Source organism: Miniopterus schreibersii (assembly GCF_964146895.1).
Source record: "Miniopterus schreibersii genome assembly, chromosome: 3".
NCBI lineage: Eukaryota > Metazoa > Chordata > Mammalia > Chiroptera > Miniopteridae > Miniopterus > Miniopterus schreibersii.
Window position 1 is genome coordinate 66,481,147 of NC_138103.1, and position 19,743 is coordinate 66,500,889.

The following is a 19,743-nucleotide window of genomic DNA, read 5'->3' on the forward strand; positions in this document are numbered from 1 at the left end:
TTAGGGTGAGGATTGGACCTAGGGTTAGGTTATGTTGAGGGCTAGGGTTAGAGAGACGATTAGGGTGAGGATTGGACCTAGGGTTAGGGTTATGTTTAGGGCTAGGGTTAGAGAGACGAATAGGGTTAGGATTGGACCTAGGGTTAGGGTTAAGTTGAGGGCTATGAATAGAGAGACAATTAGGGTTAGGATTGGACCTAGCGTTAGGATTATTTTGAGGGCTAGGGTTAGAGAGACGATTAGGGTGAGGATTGGACCTAGGGTTAGGGTTATGTTGAGGGCTAGGGTTAGAGAGACGATTAGGGTGAGGATTGGACCTAGGGTTAGGGTTATGTTGAGGGCTAGGGTTAGAGAGACGATTAGGGTGAGGATTGGACCTAGGGTTAGGGTTATGTTGAGGGCTAGGGTTAGAGAGACGATTAAGGTGAGGATTGGACCTAGGGTTAGGGTTATGTTGAGGGCTAGGGTTAGAGAGACGATTAGGGTTAGGATTGGACCTAGGGTTAGGGTTATGTTGAGGGCTAGGGTTAGAGAGACTATTAGTGTTAGGATTGGACCTAGGGTTAGGATTATGTTGAGGGCTAGGATTAGAGAGACGATTAGGGTGAGGATTGGACCTAGGGTTAGGGTTATGTTGAGGGCTAGGGTTAGAGAGACGATTAGGGTGAGGATTGGACCTAGGGTTAGGGTTATGTTGAGGGCTAGGTTTAGAGAGACGATTAGGGTGAGGATTGGACCTAGGGTTAGGGTTATGTTGAGGACTAGGGTTAGAGAGATGATTAGGGTGAGGATTGGACCTAGGGTTAGGGTTATGTTTAGGGCTAGGGTTAGAGGGATGATTAGAGTGAGGATTGGACCTAGGGTTAGGGTTATGTTGAGGGCTAGGGTTAGAGAGACGATTAGGGTTAGGATTGGACCTAGGGTTAGGGTTATGTTGAGGGCTAGGGTTAGAGAGACGATTAGGGTTAGGATGGACCTAGGGTTAGGATTATGTTGAGGGCTAGGGTTAGAGGGATGATTAGGGTGACGATTGGACCTAGGGTTAGGGTTATGTTGAGGGCTAGGGTTAGAGAGACGATTAGGGTGAGGATTGGACCTAGGGTTAGGGATATGTTGAGGGCTAGGGTTAGAGAGACGATTAGGGTTAGGATTGGACCTAGGGTTAGGGTTATGTGTAGGGCTAGGGTTAGAGGGATGATTAGAGTGAGGGTTGGGCCTAGGGTTAGGGTTATGTTGAGGGCTAGGGTTAGAGAGACGATTAGGGTGAGGATTGGACCTAGGGTTAGGGTTATGTTGAGGGCTAGGGTTAGAGAGACGATTAGGGTTAGGATTGGACCTAGGGTTAGGGTTATGTTCAGGGCTAGGGTTAGAGAGACGATTAGGGTGAGGATTGGACCTAGGGTTAGGGTTATGTTGAGGGCTAGGGTTAGAGAGACGATTAGAGTTAGGATTGGACCTAGGGTTACGGTTATGTTGAGGGCTAGGGTTAGAGAGACGATTAGGGTTAGGATTGGACCTAGGGTTAGGGTTATGTTGAGGGCTAGGGTTAGAGAGACGATTAGGGTGAGGATTGGACCTAGGGTTAGGGTTATGTTGAGGGCTAGGGTTAGAGAGACGATTAGGGTGAGGATTGGACCTAGGGTTAGGGATATGTTGAGGGCTAGGGTTAGACAGACGATTAGGGTTAGGATTGGCCCTACGGTTAGGGTTATGTTGAGGGCTAGGTTAGAGAGACGATCAGGGTGAGGATTGGACCTAGGGTTAGGGTTATGTTGAGGGCTAGGGTTAGAGAGACGATTAGGGTTAGGATTGGACCTAGGGTTAGGGTTATGTTTAGGGCTAGGGTTAGAGAGACGATTAGGGTTTGGATTGGACCTAGGGTTAGGGTTATGTTGAGGGCTAGGGTTAGAGGGATGATTAGGGTGAGGATTGGACCTAGGGTTAGGGTTATGTTGAGGGCTAGGGTTAGAGAGACGATTAGGGTTAGGACTGGACCTAGGGTTAGGGTTATGTTGAGGGCTAGGGTTAGACAGACGATTAGGGTTAGGATTGGCCCTACGGTTAGGGTTATGTTGAGGGCTAGGTTAGAGAGACGATCAGGGTGAGGATTGGACCTAGGGTTAGGGTTATGTTGAGGGCTAGGGTTAGAGAGACGATTAGGGTTAGGATTGGACCTAGGGTTAGGGTTATGTTGAGGGCTAGGGTTAGAGAGACGATCAGGGTGTGGATTGGACCTAGGGTTAGGGTTATGTTGAGGGCTAGGGTTAGAGGGATGATTAGGGTGAGGATTGGACCTAGGGTTAGGGTTATGTTGAGGGCTAGGGTTAGAGAGACGATTAGGGTTAGGATTGGACCTAGGGTTAGGATTAAGTTGAGGGCTAGGTTTATAGAGACGATTAGGGTGAGTATTGGACCTAGGGTTAGGGTTATGTTGAGGGCTAGGGTTAGAGAGACGATTAGGGTTAGGATTGGACCTAGGGTTAGGGTTATGTTGAGGGCTAGGGTTAGAGAGACGATTAGGGTTAGGATTGGACATAGGGTTAGGGTTATGTTGAGGGCTAGCGTTAGAGAGACGATTAGGGTTAGGATTGGACCTAGTGTTAGGGTTATGTTGAGGGCTAGGGTTAGAGAGACGATTAGGGTTAGGATTGGACCTAGGGTTAGGGTTATGTTGAGGGCTAGGGTTAGAGAGATGATTAGGGTTAGGTTTGGACCTAGGGTTAGGGTTATGTTGAGGGTTAGGGTTAGAGAAATGATTAGGGTGAGGATTGGACCTAGGGTTAGGGTTATGTTGAGGGCTAGGGTAGAGAGACGATTAGGGTGAGGATTGGACCTAGGGTTAGGGTTATGTTGAGGGCTAGGGTTAGAGGGATGATTAGGGTGAGGATTGGACCTAGGGTTAGGGTTATGTTGAGGGGTAGGTTTAGAGAGACGATTAGGGTTAGGATTGGACCTAGGGTTAGGGTTATGTTGAGGGCTAGGGTTAGAGGGATGATTAGAGTGTGGATTGGACCTAGGGTTAGGTTATGTTGAGGGCTAGGGTTAGAGAGACGATTAGGGTGAGGATTGGACCTACGGTTAGGGTTATGTTGAGGGCTAGGGTTAGAGGGATGATTAGAGTGAGGATTGGACCTAGGGTTAGGGTTATGTTGAGGGCTAGGGTTAGAGAGACGATTAGGGTGAGGATTGGACCTAGGGTTAGGGTTATGTTGAGGGCTAGGGTTAGAGAGACGATTAGGGTGAGGATTGGACCTAGGGTTAGGGTTATGTTGAGGGCTAGGGTTAGAGAGACTATTAGGGTTAGGATTGGACCTAGGGTTAGGGTTATGTTGAGGGCTAGGGATAGAGAGACGATTAGGGTGAGGATTGGACCAAGGGTTAGGGTTATGTTGAGGGCTAGGGTTAGAGAGACGATTAGGGTGAGGATTGGACCTAGGGTTAGGTTTATGTTGAGGGCTAGGGTTAGACAGACGATTAGGGTGAGGATTGGACCTAGGGTTAGGGTTATGTTGAGGGCTAGGGTTAGAGAGACGATTAGGGTTAGGATTGGACCTAGGGTTAGGGTTATGTTGAGGGCTAGGGTTAGAGAGATGATTAGGGTGAGGATTGGACCCAGGGTTAGGGTTATGTTTAGGGCTAGGGTTAGAAGGATGATTAGAGTCAGGATTGGACATAGGGTTAGGGTTATGTTGAGGGCTAGGGTTAGAGAGACGATTAGGGTGAGGATTGGACCTAGGGTTAGGGTTATGTTGAGGGCTAGGATTAGAGAGACGATTAGGGTGAGGATTGGACTTAGGGTTAGGGTTATGTTGAGGGCTAGGGTTAGAGAGACGATTAGGGTGAGGATTGGACCTAGGGTTAGGGTTATGTTGAGGGCTAGGGTTAGAGAGACGATTGGGGTTAGGATTGGACCTAGGGTTAGGGTTATGTTGAGGGCTAGGGTTAGAGAGACGATTGGGGTTAGGATTGGACCTAGGGTTAGGGTTATGTTGAGGGCTAGGGGTAGAGAGACGATTATGGTTAGGATTGGACCTAGGGTTAGGGTTATGTTGAGGGCTACTGTTAGAGAGACGATTAGGGTTAGGATTGGCCCTAGGGTTAGGGTTATGTTGAGGGCTAGGTTAGAGAGACGATCAGGGTGAGGATTGGACCTAGGGTTAGGGTTATGTTGAGGGCTAGGGTTAGAGGGATGATTAGTGTGTGGATTGGACCTAGGGTTAGGGTTATGTTGAGGGCTAGGGTTAGAGAGACGATTAGGGTGAGGATTGGACCTAGGGTTAGGGTTATGTTGAGGGCTAGGGTTAGAGGGATGATTAGGGTGAGGATTGGACCTAGGGTTAGGGTTATGTTGAGGGCTAGGTTTAGAGAGACGATTAGGGTTAGGATTGGACCTAGGGTTAGGGTTATGTTTAGGGCTAGGGTTAGAGGGATGATTAGAGTGTGCATTGGACCTAGGGTTAGGTTATGTTGAGGGCTAGGGTTAGAGAGACGATTAGGGTGAGGATTGGACCTAGGGTTAGGGTTATGTTGAGGGCTAGGGTTAGAGAGACGATTAGGGTGAGGATTGGACCTAGGGTTAGGGTTATGTTTAGGGCTAGGGTTAGAGGGATGATTAGAGTGTGGATTGGACCTAGGGTTAGGGTTATGTTGAGGGCTAGGGTTAGAGAGACGATTAGGGTGAGGATTGGACCTAGGGTTAGGGTTATGTTGAGGGCTAAGGTTAGAGAGACGATTAGGGTGAGGATTGGACCTAGGGTTAGGGTTATGTTGAGGGCTAGGGTTAGAGAGACGACTAGGGTTAGGATTGGACCTAGGGTTAGGATTATGTTGAGGGCTAGGGTTAGAGAGACGATTAAGGTGAGGATTGGACCTAGGGTTAGGGTTATGTTGAGGGCTAGGGTTAGAGAGATGATTAGGGTGAGGATTGGACATAGGGTTAGGGTTATGTTTAGGGCTAGGCTTAGAGGGATGATTAGAGTCAGGATTGGACCTAGGGTTAGGGTTATGTTGAGGGCCAGGGTTAGATAGACGATTAGGGTGAGGATTGGACCTAGGGTTAGGGTTATGTTGAGGGCTAGGGTTAGAGAGACGATTAGGGTGAGGATTGGACCTAGGGTTAGGGTTATGTTGAGGGCTAGGGTTAGAGAGACGATTAGGGTTAGGATTGGACCAAGGGTTAGGGTTATGTTGAGGGCTAGGTTTAGCGAGACTATTAGGGTGAGGATTGGACCTAGGGTTAGGGTTTTGTTGAGGGCTAGGGTTAGAGAGACGATTAGGGTAGGATTGGACCTAGGGTTAGGGTTATGTTGAGGGCTAGGGTTAGAGAGACGATTAGGGTTAGGATTGGACCTAGGGTTAGGATTATGTTGAGGGCTAGGGTTAGAGAGACGATTAGGGTGAGGATTGGACCTAGGGTTAGGGTTATGTTGAGGGCTAGGGTTAGAGAGACGATTAGGGTGAGGATTGGACCTAGGGTTAGGGTTTTGTTGAGGGCTAGGGTTAGAGGGATGATTAGGGTGAGGATTGGACCTAGGGTTATGGTTATGTTGAGGGCTAGGTTTAGAGAGACGATTAGGGTTAGGATTGGACCTAGGGTTAGGGTTATGTTTAGGGGTAGGGTTAGAGGGATGATTAGAGTGTGGATTGGACCTAGGGTTAGGTTATGTTGAGGGCTAGGGTTAGAGAGACGATTAGGGTGAGGATTGGACCTAGGGTTAGGGTTATGTTGAGGGCTAGGGTTAGAGGGATGATTAGGGTGAGGATTGGACCTAGGGTTAGTGTTATGTTGAGGACTAGGGATAGAGAGGTGATTAGGGTGAGGTTTGGACCTAGGGTTAGGGTTATGTTGAGGGCTAGGGTTAGAGAGAGGATTAGGGTGAGTATTGGACCTAGGGTTAGGGTTATGTTGAGGTCTAGGGTTAGAGAGACGATTAGGGTGAGGATTGGACCTAGGGTTAGGGTTACGTTGAGGGCTAGGGTTAGAGAGACGATTAGGGTTAGGATTGGACCTAGGGTTAGGGTTATGTTGAGGGCTACGGTTAGAGAGACGATTGGGGTGAGGATTGGACCTAGGGTTAGGGTTATGTTGAGGGCTAGGGTTAGAGAGACGATTAGGGTGAGGATTGGACCAAGGGTTAGGGCTATGTTGAGGGCTAGGGTTAGAGAGACGATTAGGGTTAGGATTGGACCTAGGGTTAGGGTCATGTTAGGGCTAGGGTTAGAGGGATGATTAGAGTGTGGATTGGACCTAGGGTTAGGGTTATGTTGAGGGCTAGGGTTAGAGAGACGATTAGGGTGAGGATTGGACCTAGGGTTAGGGTTATGTTGAGGGCTAAGGTTAGAGAGACGATTAGGGTGAGGATTGGACCTAGGGTTAGGGTTATGTTGAGGACTAGGGTTAGAGAGACGATTAGGGTGAGGATTGGACCTAGGGTTAGGGTTATGTTGAGGGCTAGGGTTAGAGAGACGTTTAGGGTTAGGATTGGACCTAGGGTTAGGGTTATGTTGAGGGCTAGGGTTAGAGAGACGATTAGGGTGAGGATTGGACCTAGTATTAGGGTTATGTTGAGGGCTAGGGTTAGAGAGACGATTAGGGTTAGGATTGGACCTAGGGTTAGGGTTATGTTGAGGGCTAGGGTTAGAGAGTTGATTAGGGTGAGGACTGGACCTAGGGTTAGGGTTATGTTTAGGGCTAGGGTTAGAGGGATGATTAGAGTGAGGATTGGACCTAGGGTTAGGGTTATGTTGAGGACTTGGGATAGAGAGGTGATTATGGTGAGGTTTCGACCTAGGGTTAGGGTTATGTTGAGGACTTGGGATAGAGAGGTGTTTAGGGTGAGGATTGGACCTAGGGTTAGTGTTATGTTGAGGACTTGGGATAGAGAGGTGATTAGGGTGAGGTTTGGACCTAGGGTTAGGGTTATGTTGAGGACTAGGGTTAGAGAGACGATTAGGGTGAGGATTGGACCCAGGGTTAGGGTTATGTTGAGGGCTACGGTTAGAGAGACGATTAGGGTGAGGATTGAACCTAGGGTTAGGGTTATGTTGAGGACTAGGGTTAGAGAGACGATTAGGGTGAGGATTGGACCTAGGGTTAGGGTTATGTTGAGGGCTAGTTTTAGAGAGACGATTAGGGTGAGGATTGGACCTAGGGTTAGGCTTATGTTGAGGGCTAGGGTTAGAGAGATGATTGGGGTTACGATTGGACCTAGGGTTAGGGTTATGTTGAGGGCTAGGGTTAGAGAGACGATTAGGGTTAGGATTGGACCTAGGGTTAGGGTTATGTTGAGGGCTAGGGTTAGAGAGATGATTAGGGTGAGTATTGGACCTAGGGTTAGGGTTATGTTGAGGGCTAGGGTTAGAGGGATGATTAGAGTGAGGATTGGACCTAGGGTTAGGGTTATGTTGAGGGCTAGGGTTAGAGAGACGATTAGGGTGAGGATTGGACCTAGGGTTAGGGTTATGTTGAGGGCTAGGGTTAGAGAGACGATTAGGGTGAGGATTGGACCTAGGGTTAGGGTTATGTTGAGGGCTAGGGTTAGAGAGACGAATAGGGTTAGGATTGGACCTAGGGTTAGGGTTAAGTTGAGGGCTAGGGTTAGAGAGACGATTAGGGTTAGGATTGGACCTAGGGTTAGGGTTATGTTGAGGGCTAGGGTTAGAGAGACGAATAAGGTTAGGATTGCACCTAGGGTTAGGGTTAAGTTGAGGGCTAGGAATAGAGAGACGATTAGGGTTAGGATTGGACCTAGGGTTAGGGTTATGTTGAGGGCTAGGGTTAGAGAGACGAATAGGGTTAGGATTGGACCTAGGGTTAGGGTTAAGTTGAGGGCTAGGAATAGAGAGACGATTAGGGTTAGGATTGGACCTAGGGTTAGGATTATGTTGAGGGCTAGGGTTACAGAGACGATTAGGGTGAGGATTGGACCTAGGGTTAGGGTTATGTTGAGGGCTAGGATTAGAGAGACGATTAGGGTGAGGATTGGACCTAGGGTTAGGGTTATGTTGAGGGCTAGGGTTAGAGAGACGATTAGGGTTAGGATTGGACCTAGGGTTAGGGTTATGTTGAGTGCTAGGGTTAGAGAGACGATTAGGGTTAGGATTGGACCTAGGGTAAGGATTATGTTGAGGGCTAGGGTTAGAGAGACGATTAGGGTGAGGATTGGACCTAGGGTTAGGGTTATGTTGAGGGCTAGGGTTAGAGAGACGATTAGGGTGAGGATTGGACCTAGGGTTAGGGTTATGTTGAGGGCTAGGGTTAGAGAGACGAATAGGGTTAGGATTGGACCTAGGGTTAGGGTTAAGTTGAGGGCTAGGAATAGAGAGACGATTAGGGTTAGGATTGGACCTAGGGTTAGGATTATGTTGAGGGCTAGGGTTACAGAGACGATTAGGGTGAGGATTCGACCTAGGGTTAGGGTTATGTTGAGGGCTAGGGTTAGAGAGACGATTAGGGTGAGGATTGGACCTAGGGTTAGGGTTATGTTGAGGGCTAGGGTTAGAGAGACGATTAGGGTTAGGATTGGACCTAGGGTTAGGGTTATGTTGAGGGCTAGGGTTAGAGAGACGATTAGGGTTAGGATTGGACCTAGGGTAAGGATTATGTTGAGGGCTAGGGTTAGAGAGACGATTAGGGTGAGGATTGGACCTAGGGTTAGGGTTATGTTGAGGGCTAGGGTTAGAGAGACGATTAGGGTGAGGATTGGACCTAGGGTTAGGGTTATGTTGAGGGCTAGGGTTAGACAGACGATTAGGGTGAGGATTGGACCTAGGGTTAGGGTTATGTTGAGGGCTAGGGTTAGACAGACGATTAGGGTGAGGATTGGACCTAGGGTTAGGGTTATGTTGAGGGCTAGGGTTAGAGAGACGATTAGGGTTAGCATTGGACCTAGGGTTAGTGTTATGTTGAGGGCTAGTGTTAGAGAGACGATTAGGGTGAGGATTGGACCTAGGGTTAGGGTTATGTTGAGGGCTAGGGTTTGAGACGATTAGGGTGAGGATTGGACCTAGGGTTAGGGTTATGTTGAGGGCTAGGGTTAGAGAGACGATTAGGGTTAGGATTGGACATAGGGTTAGGTTTATGTTGAGGGCTAGGGTTAGAGAGACGATTAGGGTTAGGATTGGACCTAGGGTTAGGATTATGTTGAGGGCTAGGGTTAGAGAGACGATTAGGGTGAGGATTGGACCTAGGGTTAGGGTTATGTTGAGGGCTAGGGTTAGAGAGACGATTAGAGCTGGATTGGACCTAGGGTTAGGGTTATGTTTAGGGCTAGGGTTAGAGGGATGATTAGAGTGTGGATTGGACCTAGGGTTAGGGTTATGTTGAGGGCTACGGTTAGAGAGACGATTAGGGTGAGGATTGGACCTAGGGTTAGGGTTATGTTGAGGGCTACGGTTAGAGAGACGATTAGGGTGAGGATTGGACCTAGGGTTAGGGTTATGTTGAGGACTTGGGATAGAGAGGTGATTAGGGTGAGGTTTCGACCTAGGGTTAGGGTTATGTTGAGGACTAGGGTTAGAGAGACGATTAGGGTGAGGATTGGACCTAGGGTTAGGGTTATGTTGAGGGCTACGGTTAGAGAGACGATTAGGGTGAGGATTGGACCTAGGGTTAGGGTTATGTTGAGGACTAGGGTTAGAGAGACGATTAGGGTGAGGATTGGACCTAGGGTTAGGGTTATGTTGAGGGCTAGGGTTAGAGAGACGATTAGGGTGAGGATTGGGCCTAGGGTTAGGCTTATGTTGAGGGCTAGGGTTAGAGAGATGATTAGGGTTACGATTGGACCTAGGGTTAGGGTTATGTTGAGGTCTAGGGTTAGAGAGACGATTAGGGTTAGGATTGGACCTAGGGTTAGGGTTATGTTGAGGGCTAGAGTTAGAGAGATGATTAGGGTGAGGATTGGACCTAGGGTTAGGGTTATTTTGAGGGCTAGGGTTAGAGGGATGATTAGAGTGAGGATTGGACCTAGGGTTAGGGTTATGTTGAGGGCTAGGGTTAGAGAGACGATTAGGGTGAAGATTGGACCTAGGGTTAGGGTTATGTTGAGGGCTAGGGTTAGACAGACGATTAGGGTGAGGATTGGACCTAGGGTTAGGGTTATGTTGAGGGCTACGGTTAGAGAGACGATTAGGGTTAGGATTGGACCTAGGGTTAGTGTTTTGTTGAGGGCTAGGGTTAGAGAGACGATTAGGGTGAGGATTGGACCTAGGGTTAGGGTTATGTTGAGGACTAGGGTTAGAGAGACGATTAGGGTGAGGATTGGACCTAAGGTTAGGGTTATGTTGAGGGCTAGGGTTAGAGAGACGATTAGGGTTAGGATTGGACCTAGGGTTAGGGTTATGTTTAGGGCTAGGGTTAGAGGGATGATTAGAGTGAGGAATAGGACCTAGGGTTAGGGTTATGTTGAGGGCTAGGGTTAGAGAGACGATTAGGGTGAGGATTGGACCTAGGGTTAGGGTTATGTTCAGGGCTAGGGTAGAGAGACGATTAGGGTGAGGATTGGATCTAGGGTTAGGGTTATGTTGAGGGCTAGGGTTAGAGAGACGATTAGGGTGAGGATTGGACCTAGGGTTAGGGTTATGTTGAGGGCTAGGGTTAGAGAGACGATTAGGGTGAGGATTGGACCTAGGGTTAGGGTTATGTTGAGGGCTAGGGTTAGAGAGACGATTAGGGTGAGGATTGGACCTAGGGTTAGGGTTATGTTGAGGGCTAGGGTTAGAGAGACGATTAGGGTTAGGATTGGACCTAGGGTTAGGGTTATGTTTAGGGGTTGGGTTAGAGGGATGATTAGAGTGAGGATTGGACCTAGGGTTAGGGTTATGTTGAGGGCTAGGGTTAGAGAGACTATTAGGGAGAGGATTGGACCTAGGGTTAGAGTTATGTTGAGGGCTAGGGTTAGAGAGACGATTAGGGTGAGGATTGGACCTAGGGTTAGGGTTATGTTGAGGGCTAGGGTTAGAGAGACGATTAGGGTTAGGATTGGACCTAGGGTTAGGGTTATGTTTAGGGGTTGGGTTAGAGGGATGATTAGAGTGAGGATTGGACCTAGGGTTAGGGTTATGTTGAGGGCTAGGGTTAGAGAGACTATTAGGGAGAGGATTGGACCTAGGGGTAGGGTTATGTTGAGGGCTAGGGTTAGAGAGACGATTAGGGTTAGGTTGGACCTAGGGTTAGGGTTATGTTTAGGGCTAGGGTTAGAGGGATGATTAGAGTGAGGATTGGACCTAGGGTTAGGGTTATGTTGAGGGCTAGGTTTAGAGAGATGATTAGGGTGAAGATTGGAGCTAGGGTTAGGGTTATGTTGAGCCCTAGGGTTAGAGAGACGATTAGGGTGAGGATTGGACCTAGGGTTAGGGTTATGTTGAGGGCTAGGGTTAGAGAGACGATTAGGGTGAGGATTGTACTTAGGGTTAGGGTTATGTTGAGGGCTAGGGTTAGAGAGACGATTAGGGTGAGGATTGGACCTAGGGTTAGGGTTATGTTGAGGGCTAGTGTTAGACTGATGATTAGGGTTAGGATTGGACCTAGGGTTAGTGTTATGTTGAGGGCTAAGGTTAGAGAGACGATTAGGGTGAGGATTGGACCTAGGGTTAGGGTTATGTTGAGGGCTAGGGTTAGAGAGACGATTAGGGTGAGGATTGGACCTAGGGTTAGGGTTATGTTGAGGGCTAGGTTTAGAGAGACGATTAGGGTTAGGATTGGACCTAGGGTTAGGGTTATGTTTAGGGCTAGGGTTAGAGGGATGTTTAGAGTGAGGATTGGACCTAGGGTTAGGGTTATGTTGAGGGCTAGGGTTAGAGAGACGATTAGGGTGAGGATTGGACCTAGGGTTAGGGTTATGTTGAGGGCTAGGGTTAGAGAGACGATTAGGGTGAGGATTGGACCTAGGGTTAGGGTTATGTTGAGGGCTAGGGTTAGAGGGATGATTAGGGTGAGGATTGGACCTAGGGTTATGGTTATGTTGAGGGCTAGGGTTAGAGAGACGATTAGGGTTAGGATTGGACCTAGGGTTAGGATTATGTTGAGGGCTAGGTTTAGAGAGACGATTAGGGTGAGGATTGGACCTAGGGTTAGGGTTATGTTGAAGGCTTGGGTTAGAGAGACGATTAGGGTTAGGATTGGACATAGGGTTAGGGTTATGTTGAGGGCTAGGGTTAGAGAGACGATTAGGGTGAGGATTGGACCTAGGGTTAGGGTTATGTTGAGGGCTAGGGTTAGAGAGACGATTAGGGTGAGGATTGGACCTAGGGTTAGGGTTATGTTTAGGGCTAGGGTTAGAGGGATGATTAGAGTGTGGATTGGACCTAGGGTTAGGGTTATGTTGAGGGCTAGGGTTAGAGAGACGATTAGGGTGAGGATTGGACCTAGGGTTAGGGTTACGTTGAGGGCTAGGGTTAGAGAGACGATTAGGGTTAGGATTGGACCTAGGGTTAGAGTTATGTTGAGGGCTAGGGTTAGATAGATGATTAGGGTTAGGATTGGGCCTAGGGTTAGGGTTACGTTGAGGGCTAGGGTTAGAGAGACGATTAGGGTTAGGATTGGAACTAGGGTTAGGGTTATGTTGAGGGCTAGGGTTAGATAGATGATTAGGGTTAGGATTGGGCCTAGGGTTAGGGTTACGTTGAGGGCTAGGGTTAGAGAGACGATTAGGGTTAGGATTGGAACTAGGGTTAGGGTTATGTTGAGGGCTAGGGTTAGATAGATGATTAGGGTTAGGATTGGACCTAGGGTTAGGGTTATGTTGAGGACTAGGGTTAGAGAGACGATTAGGGTGAGGATTGGACCTAGGGTTAGGGTTATGTTGAGGGCTAAGGTTAGAGAGACGATTAGGGTGAGGATTGGACCTAGGGTTAGTGTTCTGTTGAGGGCTAGGGTTAGATAGACGATTAGGGTGAGGATTGGACCTAGCGTTAGGGTTATGTTGAGGGCTAGGGTTAGAGAGACGATTAGGGTTAGGATTGGACCTAGGGTTAGGGTTATGTTGAGGACTAGTGTTAAAGAGACGATTAGGGTTAGGATTGGACCTAGGGTTAGGGTTATGTTGAGGGCTAGGGTTAGAGAGACGATTAGGGTTAGGATTGGACCTGGGGTTTGGGTTATGTTGAGGGCTATGGTTAGAGAGACTATTAGGGTTACGATTGGACCTAGGGTTAGGGTTATGTTCAGGGCTAGGTTTAGAGAGACGATTAGGGTGAGGATTGGACCTAGGGTTAGGGTTATGTTGAGGGCTAGGGTTAGAGAGACGATTAGGGTGAGCATTGGACCTAGGTTTAGGGTTATGTTGAGGGCTAGGGTTAGAGAGACGATTAGGGTTAGGATTGGACCTAGGGTTAGGGTTATGTTGAGGGCTGGGGTTAGAGAGACGATTAGGGTGAGGACTGGACTTAGGGTTAGGGTTATGTTGAGGGCTAGGGTTAGAGAGACGATTAGGGTTAGGATTGGACCTAGGGTTAGGGTTATGTTGAGGGCTAGGGTTAGAGAGACGATTAGGGTGAGGATTGGACCTAGGGTTAGGGTTATGTTGAGGGCTAGGGTTAGAGAGACGATTAGGGTGTGGATTGGACCTAGGGTTAGGGTTATGTTGAGGGCTAGGGTTAGAGAGACGATTAGGGTTAGGATTGGACCTAGGGTTACGGTTATGTTGATCACTAGGGTTAGAGAGGCGATTAGGGTTAGGATTGGACCTAGGGTTAGGGTTATGTTGAAGGCTAGGGTTAGAGGGAGGATTAGGGTGAGGATTGGACCTAGGGTTAGGGTTATGTTGAGGGCTAGGGTTAGAGAGAGGATTAGGGTGAGGATTGGACCTAGGGTTAGGGTTATATTCAGGGCTAGGGTTAGCGAGACGATTAGGGTTAGGATGGTCCTAGCGTTAGGGTTATGTTGAGGGCTAGGGTTAGAGAGACGGTTCGGGTTAGGATTGGACCGAGGGGTAGGTTTATGTTGAGGGCTAGGTTTAGAGAGATGGTTAGTGGTAGGATTAGACCTACGGTTAGGGTTATGTTTTGGGCTAGGGTTAGGAGGATGTTTAGGGTTAGGCTTCGTTGTAGGGTTAGAGTTATGTTGATGGTTAGGGTAACGGAAATGGGTAGAGTTATCATTATACCTAGGTTTAGGGTTATTTTGATGGTTAGATTTAGGTATATGGTTACAGTTAGGATTAGACGTAGCGTTATGGTTGAGGCCAGGGTTAAGGTTTTGGTTACTGTTAGTCTTAGGGTTATGGTTAGAGTTACGATTAGACCTATGTTTCACGTTATATGGAGGGTTAAGATCTGGAAGATGATTATGTTTAGATTTAGACCTAGTGTTAGATTTCGGTTGAGTGTTAGGGTTAGTGTTACCATTAGACCTAGGGTTAGGGTAGGCAAAAGACTGGTGTTAGGGTTAGGGTTATGGTTAGTGTCAGGATTAGACCTAGTGTTATCTTTAGGTTTAGGATTAGGGTTAACATCAGTTCTAGGGATAGGGTTTTTGTTTGGATTAGCGTTAGTGTTATGGCTATTTTTAGGTTTAGGATGTCACCTAGGTTTAGGTTTAGGTTTTGGGTTACTGTTAGTGTTAGTTTTAGGGTTAAGTGTAATGTTAGGGTTAGTGTTAGGGCTAGGGTAAGGGTTTTGTTGAGGGTTATGTTTAAGGTCAGGACTAGCGTTAGGGCTGGAATTATGATTAGGGTTAGGGTTAATGTTAGGTTTAGTATTCAGATTAAACCTAGGGTTCGGGATATGTTTAGGTTTAGGGTTAGGTTTAGGGTTAGGTTTAGAGTTAGGGTTTGGTTTAGTATTAGGGCTAGGGTTAGGGTTAGGCTTCCTGTTAGGATTAGGATTAGACCTAGGCTTATGGTTAGGTCTAGGGTTAGGGTTAGTTTTACACCTATAGTTAGGGCTATGATTAGGGTTAAGTTTAGTATTATGGTTAGTGTTAGTGTTAGTGTTAGGGCTAGGGGTATGGGTAGGTTTAGGGTTAGGATTTGACCTAAGGTGGGGTTACGGTTATGGTTAGGATTAGCGTTAAGGTTAGGGTTATTGTTAAGGCTAGGTTTAGGGTTAGGGCTAGGCTTAGGGATAGGCCTAGGGTTAGGTTTAGGGTTAGGATTAGACCTAGGGTTGCGGGCTCCATCCCCAGTTGGGGGCGTGCGGGAGGCAGCTGATCAATGACTCTCTCATCATTGATGTTTCTATCCATCTCTCCCTCTCCTTTCCTGTCTCTGAAATCAATAATGATATATTTTAAAGAAAGAAACTCTGAGGTGATAATTGTTGTTTCAAGCTACATTTAGAGTTAACTGTTATGCAACAATAGATAATTTAAAGGATATAATTTGTTAATCCTTCTCCATGACTATGAAAATGATACAATTTAAATAATATGTTCCTCCCACTAGCATTTGAAGTGTGAGTTATGAAATTCTCACATATGTGGGCTCGGCACACACATACCCAGCTCTTACAGCAGAGGGCACTGTTTCCTACTTTCTACAGCACCTGTTTCCACAAAGTAGGAATGGAAAGTAGGGGGGTAACAATGGCTTCTCTGCAAGTGACATCCATGAATATCTTCATAGAATTAATATAGCACTTTAAAAAAATATATCACAGTTTAACCAATAATCACTGTTTCTACTTCTGAAAGCACTGCCTCAGATCACAACGTAGCATTGCCTTGTCACTCTTAGTGTCACCTGAGCAATACCTGCTTTATTAAAGCTTCTCAGTTTATTTCCAAAGTTCATATTTGTTATGAGTTTGTTTGCATCATATACAACCCAGAATTCCAAAAGCCTTCCACCACCCCCTTCCCAGCTTCTGAGCTGCTGTGAGCTGCTGAGCAGGTAAGGGCCCATCAGCATCTCTAGGCAGAAAGGTTTCTCCTCACTCCATTCTAGCCTCCTAAAAGCTTTCTGTCTCTGAAGTTGAATCTGTAGTGAGGCCCATTTTCCCTCTGTTCCTGACACAAAAGAGGCTAGAGATCCTGGTATAGGCACAGCATCCATACTGGCTGCAGGATAATGGCTGCCAAGGGCAGTAGTGTGAACTATGGCCTCCAGGCTTGCTGGTCACAGAGGGACTGGTTTTCGCATCCAGCCAATTCTGTAGTGTGTGGTTTTGGACATCCTTCCCAAAGATTCACCTTGAGCATTGTTTCTTCACAGCTCTCATGAGGGTTTTGTGAGCCATTCATGTTCATTTCAGGGAATTCCTTTTCTGCCTCAGCATTTGGAGTCAGTTTCCATTGCTTGCCATGAAGAACCCTGACTAACTCACCTCATTCAATGCAGACTCTGCTAAGCTGGTCAAATCTCCAGGGAGTCCTGCCTTCAGTCCAGAAAGCAGCAGAGTCTCTCTCCACAAAGAATGGGTCTTGGTCAACTGGATTTGCCAGTTTGGGGTTAAGTTAAAACTTAACCAAAGTCCCAAAGGTTAATTGTGGCTGATCTTTCTAGGTCAATAGATTCCCTGGAGTTTGGCATTTGCCTCCATATGACGAAGGCCTTCATGCAGAGCTGAGGGGTCCTGGGTATGAAGATCCTGCATTATTTGCTTGGGGGAGGGGGGCTTTAATACTATATAAATGCAAAAGACCTGGATTCCAGAAAAAGTATTTGCTCTTTTTCAGCATGCTAACGCCTTTTTCTCCCAACAGTTCAGAAATAGATTAATGGTGGTAAAAGGGCCCAAATATCCTAATCTTAGTCACCTCTGAGTTCCAAAGTTCACATAATAATGATATATTTCTCCTATCTCGATTTGGCTCCTAATTATATGAACATCACGTGCTTTAACTTTGCCTTTTTCCAGCCAAAACTATTTGATTACAATTGAATAATCGCTTCAGTTTTTTAATACTCTATGGATGCACCAAGTTGAGACATTTCTCTTTACAGATTACCACCTTACCAGAAGGACTGTTTCTCATCTATCATCTCTCTAAAGAAATGTGAGCTGAAAAACTCCCACGCTTACTCATTTATAAACATCATTTAAAACTGTGAAAGTTCAGCCCAGCTGGGAGTGGCTCAGCGGTTGAGCATTGACCTAGGATCCAGGAGATCAAAGTTCTATTCCCAGTGAGGGCACATGCCCGGGTTGCGGGCTCGGGCCTCAATAGGGGGCGTACAGGAGGCAGCCGATTAATGACTCTCTCACTATTGGTTCTGTCTCTCTCTCTCCCTCTCCCTTCCTCTCTCTGAAATCAATAAAGATATACATACATACATACATACATGCATACATAAAATTGTGAAAGTTCAGAGGCTACTTCTGAAGAATTTGTTTTAAGTTTTGTAACAATTAGCTCCCACCCTGCTTTTCATTTTCCCTGGATGGACACATTGAATCTCAGTTGGATCAGCCATTTTCCCTCACCTACTCCTGGCACGATGCTCCCTGAGCCAATCTGTGCCATGACTGGGTGGGCAAGAGTAGGTGGCAGAAGACTGAGAAGGAATGAGGCACTCCAGTTGTGTTGGATATTCCTTGGGTTCACGTACTTCTGGAACCCCATTTTGATTGCCTGAAGAAAAGCTCCACCCTTTGGACCTATCAAAAGATGACAAATTGAAATTGGCTCTGGCAGATACATCTCTTAGCAAACAAAGGTGTTATTGTTTCAAATTCTGGTTACGTAAGAACTTGCAGGAAGCCATTTTATATTCCATCCTTGTTTTTCTTGCTTCTTTCTCTCCTACTTAATTTATAATATCTCACTCTATTTTATGTATCCTTATAGATCACTTTAAATACTACCTGGGACAGAGCGGAGTGTAAATAAACTGAGTGCAGGACATCTCCCCTTAGATAACTCCTCAGCATCTCAAACTCCCAAGTCACACCAGATGGAACATTTTTATTCCTTTGCCCACTCACTCCTCTAGTCCAGAGGGAATCTTCCTTTGTTTTCCATCTCGATCAGCAGCTGTACCCCATTCACAGATGCCATAAACTAGAAACCTGAGTGTCATGCTCTTTCTGGCCCCTCCTCCTGTCAATCCATTGCCAGGCTTTACCTCCTTAGCCTCTCATTCCCTCCTCTCCACCCCTAAGCACAGTGGTTTGGGCCCTTGCCAAGTCTGGCCTTCATTACTGCAAGAGATCCGACTCACCTCCTGCACTGACCTCACCCTTCTTCAAAATCAGCCTCCCGAAGCTGCGAGGATGTACAGCTACCTCCTGCCTTCCTTAATCTCTCAGAGATTCCCCACCATCTCCAGGTTAAATCTAAGCTCAGTAAAGTGCTCCCCCCATCTCACCTGCTCCACCTGCCTCCCACTTAACACTGCTCCCTGGAGGCTCACTTGACTCAGCTCAGGCATCAGTCCTCCAAGGTAGCCCCCTGACATCCCTCAGCTCCCTGAATGCTCAACACGCCCTCCTAGTGCTCCCGCATCACCTTATACTTTCCTTTACCCATGCATAGGAACTAACTTTAATTAGCACATACTCTGGCCAGGCACTGTTCCAGGCAGTTTAAATGTAGTCATTCATTTCATCCTCAAAAATCTCATGAGGAATTGTTAGCCCTGTTTTACAGCTTATTAAGCTGAGGCACAGAGAGGTTATACAGCTTTCCCAGTCACCCAGGTAACAAAGTGAGGATTTCATCTCAGGGCATCTGGCTTCAGAGCACTTCTCTTTACCACTAGGAGGCACTGCTGGGAGTCTCTCTCTCTCTCTCCCTCTCCCTCTCTCTCTCTCTCTCTCTCTCCAACAGTTTGTTGAGGAACTTGCAGCCTTAAGATTCTGTTTACTCAGAGATTTATGGGCTCTAAGTCATAAATTACTGCTCTTCCTGCTTTCTCTCCCAATGACCAACATGCCTACCATGCCCCAAGTCTGGACTCGCACAGCCACAAAGGCTTCTTCCTAAGACCTGCCCGGTTCCCATCCAGGGCTCCTCACTGCCCTAGATCTAGAAGGAAGACTGCTTATCACCCTGAAATCAAGACAAAAACATTCTCTTTATCTTATCTCCCCAGAAGGCCCCCATAAGGTTTACAAACAACAAAGGTGGGAGAGTGTCTCTAAATCTAATACAGTAGTTGAAGTTTGAGGTGGGAGGGCTCTGGACCACAGGGTAGGGGCTGGGGAGAGGAAACAGGGCAGAAGGCAGTTGCCTCTCTAAAAGGTGCCCTTACCTTGGCCACAAAAGACAAAGACAGACAGAGACAGAGAGCCTGCCAACAGCCTGATGATGGCTCAGAGCCCTGGGGTTCTGATAGCCCTTTGCCCTACACAGTTCATTTCCTGCTGTCTCCTGTGACCATCCTGGCCTCCTGCCTGACTTCACTTTGAGAAATTTAGGTTCAAGTTCCTGTCCAGGCAAAGGATCCAGAAGAACCTTCAAAGTGTGGCTTGTCCCTAGACATCTCAGGAGATTTAACTTAGCTTTGCTCATGTAGTCCCAGATGCCAGTTTAAGATCACTCCCAGGAAGACACAGCAGCCATTCATGTCCCTCTTCAGAGTAGGCCTGGACCATCAGCCCTGGGCCTAAGACCACTCGTGGCTAGAAAACTGCCATTCAAATGGAGAGAGATAGACAGGTGCAGGTCAGGAAACGTCCAATACACACACTTTCTTGAAAGAAGGAACTCCAGGATAGATTCTGAAGACTGAAACATCTCTTTATAAATTAACTATTTTATCTCTTAAAAACGAAAACTAAGAGGATCCAAACTGCATTTTATAGTGTGATAGACATTCTGGAAAGATCAGAATGAATGTGAGGAAGCAGAAGGTAAGGTAATGA